Here is a 17,632-nt window from a genome sequence, read left to right as displayed (position 1 = left end):
AAATATGGACTTTCCCAAAAAAAATATACATGTTTGGAAAGGCCAATCTCAGAGCTTTCAAACAGTATAACATTTATATGGTTTCATAATTTATAATTCGAGGCAGAAAGGGAAACATTACCCCTACCCCATATGTTGTAATTTCGTTCTTAAAAAATCACTTGAAATCGACACAAACCGAAAGGTTTAAGCTTTGTAACTTTTAAATATGCAACTTTTCACCATAAATATATATATACTTAGAAAGGTCTGATGCAGCACTTTCAAAAAATGTAACATTTTATGGTTTCACCAGTCACGATTCGAAACAGAATAGGAAACATTACCCCTACCCCTTATATTACACACGGATATGTGGCATACCGCGTAATAAGAAAACAAGCTCAGGCATCCACTAAATCTCAAGACACATACTTTTAATCTTCTTTTTCTTGTTTATTGCACTGAGGTCTTTCAAAAAATATATAAATATCTTATAAAAAATTGTTTTGAGGAACTTGAACTTAATTATTGTGTGTGAAATTTAGCAAATTTTACGATTTACGGCCAATGGCCGATATAAAGTCTAATCGACGTTCGAATATTAATTAATCCCTATTAAGCTATATATCAATGAAACGGCCATGATCTTGGCTTTCTACAAATGTAACGTTTATAGTATTTTATTGTTTCTGTTCCGTCGAGCGGTAGATACTTGACCCCTACCCCATCGTTGAAATCCAAGATGGCGGCCAAGATGGCGGCAAGATGGCGCCAAATGAACCCATGGGACACGATTTGATTTTGGGAACATCAAAATTCATTAAATATAGACACTAAGGATTACAAAAATGTAGGTTAAAAATACATCCATGGGGTGCATGGGAACCCTACCTTCCGACTAGACAAATAGCCCCTCACTACAGATTGAACAATATTCAAATATAAAGAAATCAAGTACCATAATCCTTCGATATTAAGACCGTGTCAAAACGCTATACATTCGTGCATAAGACTCCTCCCTTGTTCAGTTTTAAAATGTTCAGAAGTGTGTAAGAGTGTATTATAGATTTGCATTCATCTGTACTTGATTTTTGATGTGATCTTTTGATATTTACACTGCTTAAACAAGCTTTTGATTACTGTCGTATTTTGGCTTATCTGTATTTCCGCAAAAAATGTCTCCCCTTCCGGAGTTTGCATGTTTTGCTAATGCTTAGATCAATCATTGCCACTAAAATCAAAATCCGCGTCTAGGAGATATCTTCTTTTGATACGTTCTATATGTAGAAACAAAACTGTCAATCAGATCACGAGCACTAGTTAACCTACTTTCAAGACATGTTCAAAGCATAAACTGAGTGTTACTGTCGGTGAGAAACTGGAGAAAGCAAACGGCCCACCATGTTATTATGGGAAATTTCATCAATATGTAATATGTTCTAGAATTACTTTGCACGAACGTAATGATAAACTGCGAGATGCAGTTGGCAAAAATATCGTGACCTTAATATTTCGATTCATCAAAATTTCACTAAGGACAAAAAGACAGAAGTAAAGCTACATTTTCTAAGGCTTACAAATACTTAAATCACACTTTGTCTTTTTTTTATTTTTTAAGGCTTGTATTGAGGACGCTGTTACTGCGTCGTTGCTCTCTATAGGCATTGGGTGCCTCTGTAGACGAGTGTGCAGGGGTGGTCAGATAGATGGATGGATAGTTAGAGAACACCAAGCTTTGTCCGTAAACCGTTTAAACTCGAGACTTCCTGCACGGTGGTTGCTAATCTGTTGTTTACAACTTGGCTCAAGGTATGGAGATGGGATTTGTACAAATTAAGTTGATTGATGAATCCAACCGGAATCATAGATTTCTTATTATTATTTTGTGGCTTTTTTATGGACCGATGAGTGGATAACGTGAGGCTCCTCCATTAACTGTTTGACGCCCTTGTTGATGGCTGACCCCGTCGCCTACCCTTTGCACTTCTATTATAATGATGTCGACGGAAAAACAAAGAAATCGTTTAAAATTTATTTCTGTCATTTCGGAAGATTTTAAAGGTTGTATATCACAAATCGTAGTTTGCCGTATAGCATTGAGGAATTATAGCCCCGCTCCTGGCTCCATGATCGTAGCGAGCGACAAACCAGAGAAGTAGAAGAGAAATCCGTGGACTAACGTACGCTTGGCCGTAAAATAAACCCACGAAGGTTACTATTTGTATTTACTAAAGCAATTTTTCTGTCACAGTATCAACCGATGCCCGATGGTAAGCTATTAGCCCTACAGCCGGTATGAGTCAAGAATGCTCGGCTATGACTACCCGTAGCCATATTATAGCCCTACCGCACAGAACAGACTAGCATGCGTGCAAACTGACGGCAGGGTAGCCATCGAGGCCCTTCTTTTATTGACATGTACTCTCTGGTGCAGCCACCCAAGTCTGTGTGCGGTGATTTGTGTTCACCCATTTTGTTTTCCTCCATTGTAGAGGAGGGGTAACGAAGTAAACGGAACATGTACAAAGAGCAGTTAGAGATCCACACAGCATCGTAACTACACTGTAAAAATATCTGACGCTTGAAGTGTCTTTACGCGTTCAAAATGTAGATTTTGGTGTTAAAATTTGAACGACTGGTGTTCATATTGTGAACACTAGTGGCGATAACCCTTGACCCGAACGCGATAGATACGCCGTGCACAGCATCGCTGTTTAATCACTGCTAACTCAAGTTTTTGTAGGTACAATCGCAAGTAAAACAACATTTAAATACGATTGTAGAGTATACACTATATTGTTTCAGCATATGAGAGTTGGCTATTTTATTTTTTCATCAGTTGACGACAAGAAGCCGATATTTTGTAAGTTTTAAAAAGAGGCATTGTACATAAAAGTCCCCCTTCCCCTTAACATAATCAGTCCCTTGTCTTTTATTTAACGTCTTATCGCCATATTACCTACTATTGCATATTTTCAGGATGTGAAAAGTTGGATTTAACTGAAATCGAACAGTTGTTACAGAAGCTCGTGGAACAGAAATTGAAGAAGATTAGTGTACAGGTAGCTGTCTGAAAATAAGCGTGAGGACCTCATTTCATCTCCAATGTCGATTTAAACTTTGAATGGTCAGTGACTGAATTTTAATAAGTTTCTGTATTTTTTGTTCTAAGTTAACCTGAACTTTTGTAGCACGCTATGATCGACTAAATTTTGCTCGAGAATAAGCTTTCACACACGTGTAGTTTCCCTAAGAGATACAATGGGTGGAATGAAAAAATAAAGCTGGAAGTGACAGAAAATTCCGATTGAAAAATTTCCACTCTGACAAACTGAACTTTCTGAAATTTTCTGTCACTTTCTGCTTCAAGCCTTCACTCCGCCTTTGCATCTGATGAAGAAGACGTAAAGTATTTGAATGTTTATGCTCCAGTAACATTAAGTTGATCATAGCCTACCAAATCTTAGATTATTTTGTATTGTAGATCAACACGTCTTTTGTTTTTAGCAACTTTGCTACACTAGTTCTCAGTGATGATCTTAAAAAGATATGTTCAAATTATGATGAAATCTTCAATTGTGTATTTTTGTAAATATTTTTCCACGTTTTGGTCTGGCCATCCGTAAGCGAGCTGTCAAAGATTTTCTACATACCACAGTGCGCTGCAGCGAGCTCTTTCGACCTCTTTGTCCCTTGTTGTATTCCTATATTCGTTCACTGAGGAAATGGCTAGTATTTAGTTTGATGCCATTGGTATCAGACTGCAGTTTTCTTTTATAAGAGAACTTCAGCAAATGCTTGTTGATACATAGAACAAAACGAGGTCAGAATTAGTTAATATGTTTTTAATTTCTGAGAAGTATATATTTTGAAATGAGACTGATTTATTATATTGTTTATTTTAAAATATTACAAAGAAACCCATTTGTTTTGAATTACTTGACTACTTGACATGTTGTGTTTCATTTAGTGTGTTCAACTATGTACTATGTGCACCAAGGAAGCCTTGACTATTTTTTTTCAGAATTTACAATTGTCTATACATAAGAAACACTGCATAAAAACCCTATAATACTTACTGTATTAACATGGATTATTGCCTGTATTTTAGCTGAAGAGTGCATATACAGATGAATACAGTCAAGAATCCATTTATTGTATTCAGCAAGCCTGTATTCATGTGGATTCATGTGCATTCACGTGTATTACACTATAATACAGGCAACTCATTAATGTGAATTTATCTGAATTATTGGGTTTTCATGCAATGAAAATGTCTTTAAGAAACCATATTACAACAAAGAAGTTTGCATTTCATACATATACATGTTCTCAACACGATAAGTAAGCCACAATATTTAAGTAAAACCTGTTTTGTCATTACTTTGTTCATATTTTTAAACTGACCTGCAGTGTTTATGTGGATTTTCTTTTGCTTATGTTTTTGATAGGAAGTTGTTAACATTGTTGGTATTTTCCTTTTATATACTTTATAAAGTGCCAATGTTAATTTGCTCATGTTACGCTAAATGAGAGTATTTTACCCAAGACTTTTTTGTGTGTCTTTAGAATAAAATAATTTCACTGAATATCAGTGGTCTGCATTGTTTTTTTTTTCAAGGCTTGAACAACCCCTGAAGGCCCAAAATAAAAAATGTTCTACAAGTGCACATCATGTTTTCTTGCCTTTATCACACTTATGGTTTCATTATTCAAAACTCATCTGCTTAGATTTTGCTCACTAAATTTAAGTACGAACGTTTCGTCCTTATATAAATATTTCCATCCGTTCCTATTTGTGCATGACAGCTTTCCCCCACACAGATGGTGGCTATGGCCTATTTGGGCCTAATCGGCCATACCAACCACGTCCATTAAAATTCATGACTTTATTTTTCTTGTTTACGCACACACTTTATCAATGGGAATCTGGGGTATGGCTATTACATCAAGTTGACAACATCTACAAATGGGCAGTGAATTCAGATTGTTTTTTATTGGGGTAAGCTCCATGCTCCTTGTACGACAGTTGCAATTTCGAATAAAGCAAGACAAATTTGTTGGTTTCACTAATTTCCTTACAATGCTTGCCCTATAGCATTGAGGTGCTAGCTTCGGATCCGCTATAGCAAAGTGATGCTAGCTCTGCTCCTGGCTCCATGACTGACCATGGAGGTAGAAAAGAACTTTATACCTCTTTCGACTGATGTACGCGTGACCTAATATAAAGTCATGAGGGTTACTATTAAAGTTATTTTCTGCCACAGTATAAGCCGATGCGCAATGGTCAGCTAAGACCGGTAGGAGTCAAGAGTGCATGGCTATAACTTCTTCGTGGCCGTATTATGGCCCTACCACGCAGAGCAAAGTAGACGCCAAAGAAGTCGCCGAGGCCCTTCTTTTATTTTACATGGGGTCTTTGGTCCTTGAAAACTTTACAGGCAATTAAGTCTGTGTATGGTGACTTATGTTCGTCCACAGTGTTCCCCTCTATTGTGGTGCAGTAACATAGTGAACGGAACATGTACAGGACGGTCCACACAGCATCGTACACAGCGCATCAGAAAAACATGAGAATTTTGTCTCTTTATTAGAGAGGGATTGAATGCAAACAGTTAGCACCTAGTTTACGGGCATGGTCGTCGGAACGGACCTCAAAGGTCGCTTTGGACCCCTACGAACGATATAAAAACTGTCCAAGCTGTACGTTGGTGATTGATAAAAGTTAAAACATGTTTATCTTAATGTACACTGTAAAATTAAAATGCTGCAGCTATTTTGGCATCATGCATCTATATAATAGTGTATGAAATACAATGTTTGAAAACAAGAAAGTTGTACATGCACCGTTCCGATGACCAACGCCCTTTAAAGCTTGTGGCAACTTTTTAGAGAACACAAACTGACACACCCTGCATCATTTCCTCTGGTATTAACAATCCATGTAGGCACAGATCCTGTCCCTGATGTAGAAGACATCATAGGTTTTTGACTGAGTGAGCAATATTATCAACTCGGATGATATAAATAATTTTACACAATTTTAGAAACCCCTTTGTGACAATTAAGGCGTTTTACTACCGTTATAATGCGTAAACATACCTCAAAATTCGAAATAACAAACAAAAAGGAGCTAAATAGGCCCACGAATATTCGTAATCAGCTTTTAAAACTATGTTTTCACATCAATTTATTCTACTGCGTGAGTGCGATCACCTCAAATTTTCACTTTACGGTGAAACAAGAGAAACACGATCTTAATCAGTCGTTATCATCTCCTCGCAGTGCAACAATTTCGGTTGTGGTTGAATGCAGAAGTGGACATTCTACATCCAACGGGCAACTATTAGCGCTTGTTTCCAACTTTTACTAAGTGAAACGCATTTATCAAATTCATGTCCGATAAAACCGCTTTATTAGCACTAACTCAAATTTATGACGGATGTATCTTGGTTCCTAAATTACATACAAATGAAAAAAACGTTAAATTCTAAAGGATAGGATATGTTTCAACTAAATGTGACAAAAGATTAAATGCAGATCTTTCATTTCACATGTCATTCATTAATGCCTTAAAGTTTGCAATCATCATTTTCGTCGCGAAAGGAAGCTTAAAACAGCATTTGTGTTTTTTGTCGGTTGGCTAACATGTTTTTCAGAAAGCAAAGGTGAATAATATATGGTAATTACATAAGGCAAAAACACGTTTCCACTTCTAAGGGTTAGGCTATTGCATGTGTTTTGACCCATTTCCACGATTTTGTATCAATTTCGTCCTTTCTGTTTGATTTAAATTGTTTGTATGTTCGTTTGCCTCTTAGCGTTTTAGGGAAATATTTTGTTTCGATAGTTTGAGGGGGTTACATAACTGAAGATAAAAAACGTAATCCTGTCCTCTTGAAAACAATGAAAATACCGAATTTCAAGATTTTGCTGAAACTTTTAGGCAACTTTGCCATCAAAAGCGTGTCACCGTTGCATCAATTTCGTAGCGCACGGTACTCACAGTCAAGAGGCTGTTATTCTCACCATACGGCCCGTTAGATACAAAGTCACAATGCAAAAGAGTAATTGTTTTGGTAAAATAGGTCTTCAGACTCTGGAAAAGGCACTATGCATGCACTGTCAATTGATAGTGATGTCTCACTTTTCGAGGAATATTTTTCAATACTTGTTGTTTCTCAAGTTTTGAGTTGCTTAATAAAAGTGTAAGTATTACAGTTGCACGCCTTTTCCCGTTATTACTGTCATTCGATCCAATCGGCTTTTTACCGAAAATAATATGCAGTTTGACAAGTTCTGCAGCACTTTGGCCATAATTATGTTTTTAATTCTTAAGCAAAGAACTGTGTTTTAGTAACTTATCACTACTAAAGTCTCGTTTGTCGATAATCTGCATTACAAAAGTAAAGAACTACAATTATTCTGGAAACGTAGTAAGTAAGTCATTCTTACGTATAGTGATATTTATTTTATACGTTCTTGATAGGATATCCAGGGGCTTTGATTATTGTTTGTTAACCACATGATAAGAAATCTAAAATTAAACACAAAAGCTTTGTAATTCTGCATTAACCAAAATACCTACAATCTATGCATTTAATTACAGTTAGGCTTGGTGTTATAATAGCAAGTTGTGTATTTGACTTCCGTTGATTTCCTTGAACTATATGTCTGGCACACAGTCTCACTAATGGAATCAAACACTATAAGTAGAGGCAATCAGACAACTGCATTACATTTATTAGAAACTGAATCTGAAATACTGGCAGGCAGGCAGTACGCTTACCCATTCCGGACACCTGGTACCACAACTATTTCGTGGTTCAAGATGGCCCCATTGCCTTTGTCATCATCTATATGTTCCTTGAACCTGGTAAATTTCATAGTTTACCTTGAATGATAACGATTATTGGACCTGATTTGAAATATTTTTGAATACATAGTAAAAACTTGAGAAGACAGAAAAACTGATAATGACGACACTAAACAATTATTTTTTACTGAAAGATAGATATCGATCGTTTCGCTTTGTGTGCGATTTCTTAAATTGTAGGTGTGTACATATCCCTAGCTTATTTAAAATATTCTTTGAATGACCAGAAAGTTTGTATCAACAAGTTCAAATCAATCTATATAGTAAAGATGTATTAATTGTATGGTAACAAGTTTAGTTCAGTATATTGAAGCCTTCTGTAAAAATTATAGCCAGTTAAAAATAAGGTCTGTTTGAAAATTGTATAATTTTGACGTTCATTGAAATCCAGGCTTACACTTGAGTGTTTAAATGTTGAAGAGGTGAAAAAACAACGTGATTGTTCTGGATGATCGGTAGGCATTTTTTCATTGAATGTCCAATTGACTTTGTGTAACCTTTTAATTTTCTCTTTGCTGCTTCATCTCTTTTGGCAAGTTGACAAATCCATTTTCACACAAACTAATCAACAAATTTCTCCATCTTCGATTTAAAGAGCGCTTGTCACGATGGGCCCGATGACTTCCACGCCAATGTGAGTCTATGAGAAAAGAGAAGAAATATGCTTGCTAACAAAATATTTAAAAAAATCAGCACACTCTAGAATTGGTCTAACAATCAAAGGAGATTTATGGACATTTCAACAAACTAGAAATTTGAAAAAAAAAAAAAAAAAAAAAAAAATGTACGACCTAAGTCTTCGAGTTCATACCGAAACAAAACATGAAAAAATAGATCGATAAGAGAATAAAATACACAATGATTGCATGGGACGGGAAATTATATTTTCACCTATGATACTTACGTATGATCGACATTATAAAGCATACGTTCGAATGGCGTCACATCCTCATATCAAGTTTACATCTTCACTGAAGAAACGTCTTAAGGGAGGCAATCACCTTTTCATCGTTGACGAGTTTATTTAGTATTGTCTTCAATTCCGAAAAGTTTTGTCTGGCATTTGGGTCAGCACTCCAGCAACTCAGCATGATAGAGTATCTGTAAATGTCAGTTGTCAAATATTTTCGGGGTCAACATCTTCGAAACAATGTACTTAGAAGCGTTGTTGATTAGGAAATTCATAAACAGGTGACAAAATGCCAAATGTCCGCGGCCAGTTACAGTCATTTATTTTATTAATTGCCAGAAATCAGGTCATTCAGGACGGTAAATCACTCAAAAACCGAATATGCTTACCTGTCTTTGTCGCACTGCAGCGGTTTCGGCATTCGATATCCTTTTCGCAGTGATGATTTCACTTCCATATTGGACAAAACAGGATATGGTTTGTTTCCTGACAGGGATTTACAAACATTCAGTTAACAGAAACTAATCAAAGTAACAAAAAATAAAAACAAAACATTGCTTTCAGTAGACAATCGGCTTAGGAATTATGCCACACTCGTCGTATCCACTGAATTTTAAAAATGGCACGTTTTAAAGTGATCGAACTCCGCTGATAACAAACAAACGTCTAACGTAATCATTCAGCGTACGCTGCTACTGAATCGATAGAAAACTTGCAAAATATTCATACCCATAGTGACAATTTCCCAAAGTAAGATACCAAATGACCAGACGTCACTTTTTGTTGTAAAGACAGTTTCATTAATGGTTTCGAGAGCCAACCATCGAATCGGTAAACGACCCTGAAAAGTAAAATGATGTATAACACTAGAACCACTTTTTTATTTTTTTCGCTTTGCAGGTAACAATAATGCATAAACTTATTATAACATGCTAAAGAGATATGTATCTGAAATGATAATGGATTATAAACATTGTGTGGACACCATGAGAGAGTCATAACTCTATTCGTTCTTTTCTATGGTCACCTGACACATTTTGATTAACAAACATATTAGTTTAATAAACGGGCCCTCCAAATTGCAAAAGAGGATTAAGTAAAATCGCTTGCAATTCGCAGTGATACATCCACAGCAATGCAGCTATTACTATTGTTCAAACTTCATTTCTACCCTTTGACATGGAGATATCTTATGACAAGCAAGCACATTAATTACAATATTTGAATGCAGGTTTATATTTTGAATAACAAGATTGTTTGCAGGTGATTGTGTGAATCGGCAAGCACTGGCACCAAGTCAGTGACATGGTAAGGACGGGAATCCAATTCATTTAACCATTAACAGCAGTCTGATGTTTTGTGCTGAGGACAGTAAGGTAAAACGAGGTATTAATCGTCAATGTTTTATCTTTAAAAGGAATATCAAACGCCGATTTTGCTAAAAGTGTGCATAAATAAAATTATACAAACGATGATACAGATTACCTTCGTCTTGCGTCCATATTGACGTTCATCAACGACGGCATTGGCTAGTCCAAAGCCTGCGATTTTACAAACGCCGCGTTCGTTTATAAGTACGAAATTCACTGCGCAAGTTTGGTGCGATTCCTTCTTTTACCTATCACTATGTAAACAGTTTGCATAAACAAACAACTTTGACAACCAGGTTAACCAGATCGCTCGCTATTGCTGTTGTAGTTTTTCTTTCATCATTCTACATATGTCGTAATATTTTTTTTAATTTTTTCTTGGTTTTTAAGTCTGTGATTTTTGGCCGACTTCCAAAATATTACTATAAAGCTTTGTTTTTTGTGTCAGAATACCCTATAACCAGAAAAATCTCACAAAAGTAATCTTTTATATCTTAGACATCAAATCTTTTAAAAGTGTCCATCGTTTTAAAATTGATGTGTTAAGTTTGGGTGCTTTCAAAAGGAGAGTGTCTACGGTTATTTCATATTTTGCCAATAAGCCTATCGGTGTTCAATGTATTTTGTAATTGACAAATGTTTGTTTATAAGCGATGTGATTTCCGTGTTTTGTCTTCTCCTGTATTTTGTTTTGTTCTGTACGTTTTATTATCTACAACCAGTCCTTAGACTCCGAAGGTTGGATGTAAGTATTTATTTATCTTAATTATTTAATTTATTAATTAGTTCATTGATTCATTCATGTTTTATCATAGCGTGGAGCATAAAGTTACACTAACATTGTACATCAATGTCGACAGATGCTTCACCAGTGCCCCTTTCACCATTGTAAAATACGTTTGACATACAGCAAGTATATTCACCAGAGTCATTTCTGGTCAAAGATTTCAGGTGTAGAGTTTCATTTTTTGAAAGCAAACTATCATTAGGGCTTTCCAGTTAAGCTCTGCTATTTCATCAGCATTACCATCATTTGAACGGAAACGGACGGTCAATGATCTTCCTTCAATGATTTTATTATCCTCATATGTGACTTCAAAAACTCTTGAAGCGTCTAAATAAAGCAAATAAATAAATAAAATGCAGGTGATTTATCATTTTCTTGATAAGTTTCTTTCCCCGTTTCAACCAAACTAGGCTTCCTGGTGCTTCTTCCGCTAAATCTATGACATATTTAAATATTGTGCTTCGTCCTTCTATCACAGTTGCGTTTTGAGTTACTGAGCAATCATGACGATCATCTGAAATGTGGGAATTGATTATTAAAAAAAATTATATAAAAGCGCTTATAGCAAATGACGTCAATTCTTTTCATTAATATGCATGAATAAATTTGTTTCCACTTTTCCGCATAAATGAATACAGTTATGATAGCTACTAAAAGCCCTCGTGAAAAATATAAATTGTGGCTCAGAATACAAGCTACAACAAGACCTGCGAATGTACCAGCAACAACAAAATATGTCCTAATTGCTGGCAGTGTTGCCAATGTTGCTCGCATGCAGCCATATTTAGAAACAATCCTAATCACCCTATGAAGAACATTTATAATGGTAGATTTGCGGCTGAAAGGTGAGGTGTATTTCTAAGGGATCGAGCTAATTGACATACACTCAAGAAAGTAGATTATGCATGTATGTATCCATCCATCCATCCATCCATCCATCCATCCATCCATCCATCCATCCATCCATCCATCCATCCATCCATACATACATACATACATACATACATACATACATACATACATACATACATACATACATACATACATACATACATACATACATACATACATACATACATACATACATACATACATACATACATACATACAGACATACATACATACAGACATACATACATACAGACATACATACATACATACAGACATACATACAGAAGACAGATGTCTTGCTTGCTTCTTTTGCCGTCCGTACATGTAGCAGTGGAAATCTAATGTAGCTTAACAAAATTATTTTGCCAACTGCACTTGTACATTCAAATTTCAATAAAGTTCTACAAACAATATGCATTTTAGTGAACTGTTGAAACTTTCAACTGTTATCCCAATTGTTCGGTTCCCGATCAATAAATGTCTGCGAAAAGCGGAATTTTGATTACGGTTTAGGACATTTGGGAGAAAATACATGATGCATTGTTCAACACTCCAACCTTTAGTGCCATTAGTCCTACTGCCAGTCCTTCCGAAAATGCCTTTACATTTCATTTTTTGGGGAAAACAGCAACAGTCAAAGATTCAAGTTCTTTTCTCTTCAAAGAACTTTAAAGTTGGCGACTGAAACGTCGTACGGAAAATGAGGATGTGAATAAGTGTTTTTTAAGTTCTGCAGCACTTTAACCATAATTATTTCTTTAATTCTTAAGCAAAAAAACTGTTCTTTAGTAACTTGTCATTAGCAAAGCCTCTTTTGCGAATATTCTGCTCAATGAAAGAAGGGTAATACAAATATTCTAGAAGTGCGGTGAGAAAATAACACTTACGTAGTTTAATGTTTTTGATCACATTCTGGACAGGATATAGAATATTTTCAATTTGATAAGTGTTTGTTAAACACATGAGAAGAAAATAATCTAAAATGAAATACAGAGTTTTATAACTTTGCATTTAACAAATTCCATACTAGCTAATATAGTTTATATATGTAATTTAAACGAATAACGTTTATAATGTGTGGTGTTACCCTCAGGCTCGGCATTATAATTGCAAGTTGTGTAATTGATTCCTGTTGATTTCCTTTAATTATGTCTGGCACACAGTCTTACTAATCGAGTAAAACACTTAAAGAAGACACAATCAGACAACTCCGTAGGCCTAATGGTTATTAGTACCTGATTCTGAAATATTCTACACATTGTAAAGTCTTCAGAAAAAGAAAAACTGATAATGTCGACACTTCACAATAGCTTTCTGCTTCGTTTCACTTTATCACGTAGGTGTGTGCATATGTCACGAATAGTGATTTCGAACAATATTTTAGTAAATGCAAAGTTTTGAATTTCAAAATTTTCATTAATCTATACCATAACCTTTGATCTTACTATACTGGTAACCAGTTGAAATAAAGGTTGTCAGGAAATGCGTATAATAGACATTCGTTGAAATCTAGGCATCCGATTGTGTGGTTAAATGTTAAGAAGGTGAAAACAATCCTATTGTACTGGGTGACCGGGAGGCATCTTTCCAGTGAATTAAAGTTACTTTTTAAAACTGATAAGTTTTCTGTTTCCCACTTGTTCTCTTTAAGCGCTTTGAAAAATCCGACTATTTCGATACAAAATAATCAACATGTTTTTCTATCTCCGATTTGAAGTTCGCTCGTTTCAATTGGCCCGATGGCTTCCACGTAAATGTGAGTCTATGAGAAATAAGAAAAATATGCTTGATAACCAGACATAACAAAACAATCATCGCACTCTAGAATTAGTCATACAATCATAGGAGATACAGGAGATTCATGGCGAATCAGCAAACTAGACATGGAAACACAACGTAACCAATATAAAATCACAGTCTTTGAGTTAATACTGAAACAAAAACATGGCAAAATGAACGATCAGAAAAAAAATGCATGATTTCTAAATTTACATGAGACGAGAAAATATCTCTTCATCTGCATGATCTTCAGTCTAAAGCATACATTTGAATGACGTCATACACTGCTGTTCATTTTGCATCTTTACTAAAAACATGTTTGCGGATTTAAGTTGGGCAATCACCTTTTCATCGTTGACAAGTTTATTCAGCATTGTCTTCAATTCCGAAAAGCTTGGTCTGGCATTTGGGTCAGCGCTCCAGCATCTCAGCATGATAGTGTATCTGTAAATGTCAGTTGTTCAAATGCTTTAAGCGACAAACATCTTCGAAACAATGGCTCGAAGCTACAATACAACGATGCAATCCATGTAATGAAATGTATTGATTTTGTCAAAATTTGTTCGACACGGTAAATTGAACAAATATATATTTCGTGGTCAAACACATATGGCAACAGAGGAAGACAAAGTGAAAAACTATTATGTTACAGTTATTTATTTGTAGATTTGCAAAGTCACAAAATGACGACAGAGTGCCAAAGTTCTCCGTTAAGTCACAGTCCTGAACGTCCAGAAATCAGGACATTCCGTAAAGTACATAACAAAAAAACGAATATGCTTACAGATCTATGCCGCACTGCAGTGGTTTTGGCATTCGATACCCTTTCTGCAGTAATAATTTCACTTCCATATTGACAAATCAGGGTACGGTTTGCTTCCTGGCAGAGGTACAGACAGATAATTATTAAAACTAAAGAAAATAACAAAATAAAATACAATTGTTTGAAAAAGGCAATTGTTTTGAATTATGTCATACTCATTGTATGTATTAAATTTTAAATAGAACAACTTTTGACAGAGATAACGATTTCCTCAGCTGATAAGAGAAATTCTACCGACATTTTTCAGCGGAAGCTCATATAAACAGTGCAAAACGTGCAAATATCCATACCCATAGTAACAATTTCCCAAAGTAAGATACCAAATGACCAGACGTCACTTTTTGTTGTAAAATAGTTCCATCAATTGCTTCGAGAGCCAACCATCGAATCGGTAATCGACCCTGAAAGTAAGAAAAAATATACTGTTGAAACAAGGATAGTTAAAGTTTGAGAATCAGCTTTAGTCTTTTCGTTTAATGCATCTAACAATTATGCATGAAAAGATTATACATGCTAAAGAGAACTGTGTCTTGAATTCCAGTTGATAATAAAACATTGATGTGAATAGTGAAAGATAGTCATAACTCTACTAATTTATTTTTTTCTATCTTCTCAGCTTATACATTTTGATTTAAACTAAAATAAGTTGAACTAACGGCCTTCAATTTGCAAAAGAGGGTTTAGTAAACTTGCATGATTACGGGCGATATGACCATATCAAGGAGCGATTGCTACTGGTAAAAGCTTAAGTTTTGGTCTTTGACATGAGACCTCTCATGACCTCCAACAACAGATTAATTTTAAAAAGTTAAAGAAAGGTTATGTTTTGAATAAGACATCTTTTTCAATGACTTGTCATTATTTATTGTGTTCGACTGGCAAGCAATAGGCGCCAAATTAGGACAAGGCAAGGACGAGAATCATTTATTTAACCATAACATAGTTTCCTGGTTATTTTAGGAAAATAAGGTAAATCAGGCTATAAATCGTCAATTTGTCTTTCTAAACGGAATATCACACGCAAAGTTAGCTGAAAAGTACGCATACTACAAACAATGATCCGGATTACCTTCGTCTTGCGTCCTATGTTGGCGTTCATCAACGACGGTGCTGGCTAGTCCAAAGCCTGCGATTTTACAAACGCCGCGTTCGTTCACCAGAATATTGCGAGTTGCCAGATCTCGGTGTATGCACTGCACGAATATATAAGTAATGCGTAAAATATGAAAACGATAGTAATTCTGTCATTCTTTGACTTGCAAAGTTAAACATTTTACTGTAAACATGAACTTGATTCTCATAGGAGAAAAATATTAAGGAAACGCAGTTACCTTCGACGAAATAAACTCCAATCCCATGGCAATTTGGAGAGAATATTTCAAGAGGTCAGCATTTGTATATGCCAAGTTTCCATCTTTAATATCGGTGTTGATGGCACCATTTATATCTCTGACTACCCGCAGATGATTTTGTAAGTTCCCCTTTCAATGTATTCTAAAATGATGTAGTACGGTCTGAAATGAAGGTTTTAATAGGAAAATAGGACAAAAACGTTACTGATTCGTATAAAAGCATGATAAAAGTGCTTTTCTGAGTCATCACATGCATAAGCCAAGTTTTTTGTCTCTGAACAGAAAATACGGGATTTATACTATGGTCGTTCTGCTTCATGACAACCCGCATCTATATATCTCATCAATTTTGGTGTGTCGGAACGTTTTTTTTTTTTTTTCGCGTCGATCGTCAATGTAAGCAAACAACATGGCGGCCTGTATTTCTCCAGCAATCAAAATCTCTCTAACGTGAAAATTTGTAAAAGTCAACAATACTTTTTAGAGTCTGATACCATCCACTTAGCCAATTTTGAGTCCCTCTGACTCAGCTTTGTTACCAACCGCCACACGAATTTCCTACTCACAGACTACATATACTGCGTCTAACACAACATTACACATTATTCGCGCTATTGATATCAGTCGATTGTTGTTTTTTGAAAATAGCGTACGTTTGTCGTGGATATCATTCTAGGCCTGTGCTATATTCGAACTCCTTTTCGTGCAAGGTATACGTGTTAGGTCGCCTGGCATTCGCTCCGTACAAAAGCGCAAGATTTCGTGTTCCTTGCACACACTACCGACGACTAGAAATGATTGACAGCTCGCGTATGGCATAATGATATCATTCAAAAAGTAGTTCAGAAGTTTAAATGCGGAATTGGTGTGGAACACTCTTTTATTTTGCCAAAAGTAATGAATTCATGGCTTATGCATGTGATAAGTATATCATTAACTAATATTTTTCACCGTTCGTCTAGAAAAATACTCGTGATGTATTGACCGTGTCACCACTCGTCTTCGACTTTTAGTGACACAGTCATTACGTCACTCGTATTTTTCATCGCTGAACGGTAAAAAAATATAAGACAATATTATGTAATTATCGCATGAACATGCAAAAGAGAGATCATAAAGCACAGTGTTTTGAAAAAGAAAACAACAACAAACACCTAAAGTTTGACGGAATATTTAGGAGTAAACAAACACCAAACGACAACAAGTATAAGGCATCGCAAATTTGAAACTTTGTTTGACGTAAGCGCGCCTAGGTTTAGCTGTAAATCCTCGAAAACATACAAATATGTAAATGAGGTCAAACTGTGTCATTTGACATCATATGTCTGTTCGTACCCTCGTCTGCTGCATGCTCACGACCTCACCTCGCTTGCGAGGTATATTTAGCTTTGCAAGGCCTCGTGGACAAAATGTTTTGTCGCTAGATTTTTTCGGGTGTCTGTAGGTAAGTTCCTTTAAAGATGGCAGAAGAGATTCGCTAACAACAACGGGAGGTAGTAACTTGCCGAGTGATTCAAATAAGAAGGTTGCGATTGGCTGGTACGCCTTTGACGTCGGTCTGTCTTGCAGCTTCGATGCTCTGTATGGAGGGCTGGTCCGCTCCAGTCAACACGAGCATTACGGATTCAAAACGAAAATTGCTAAAGACGCAAAACCATCGTGCTACTTGCTACAGTCCGATAAAAACGGTGACAGCGACAGAATAGAGGTGAGTCCAGGGCTGGCTATTCCAAAAACATATGATCGATTCCAGAAGTATTACAAACCTGACGACATCGCGACAATAACAACACACACAGAACTGTAATGACAAGATGCCTTGCTCAGTACATGTAGCAGCAACTTCAAGTAAATGCAATGAA

This window comes from Ptychodera flava, chromosome 3 (genome assembly GCF_041260155.1).
Source record: "Ptychodera flava strain L36383 chromosome 3, AS_Pfla_20210202, whole genome shotgun sequence".
NCBI classification, from domain to species: Eukaryota; Metazoa; Hemichordata; class Enteropneusta; family Ptychoderidae; genus Ptychodera; species Ptychodera flava.
Note: the sequence above shows the minus strand (reverse complement) of the source record.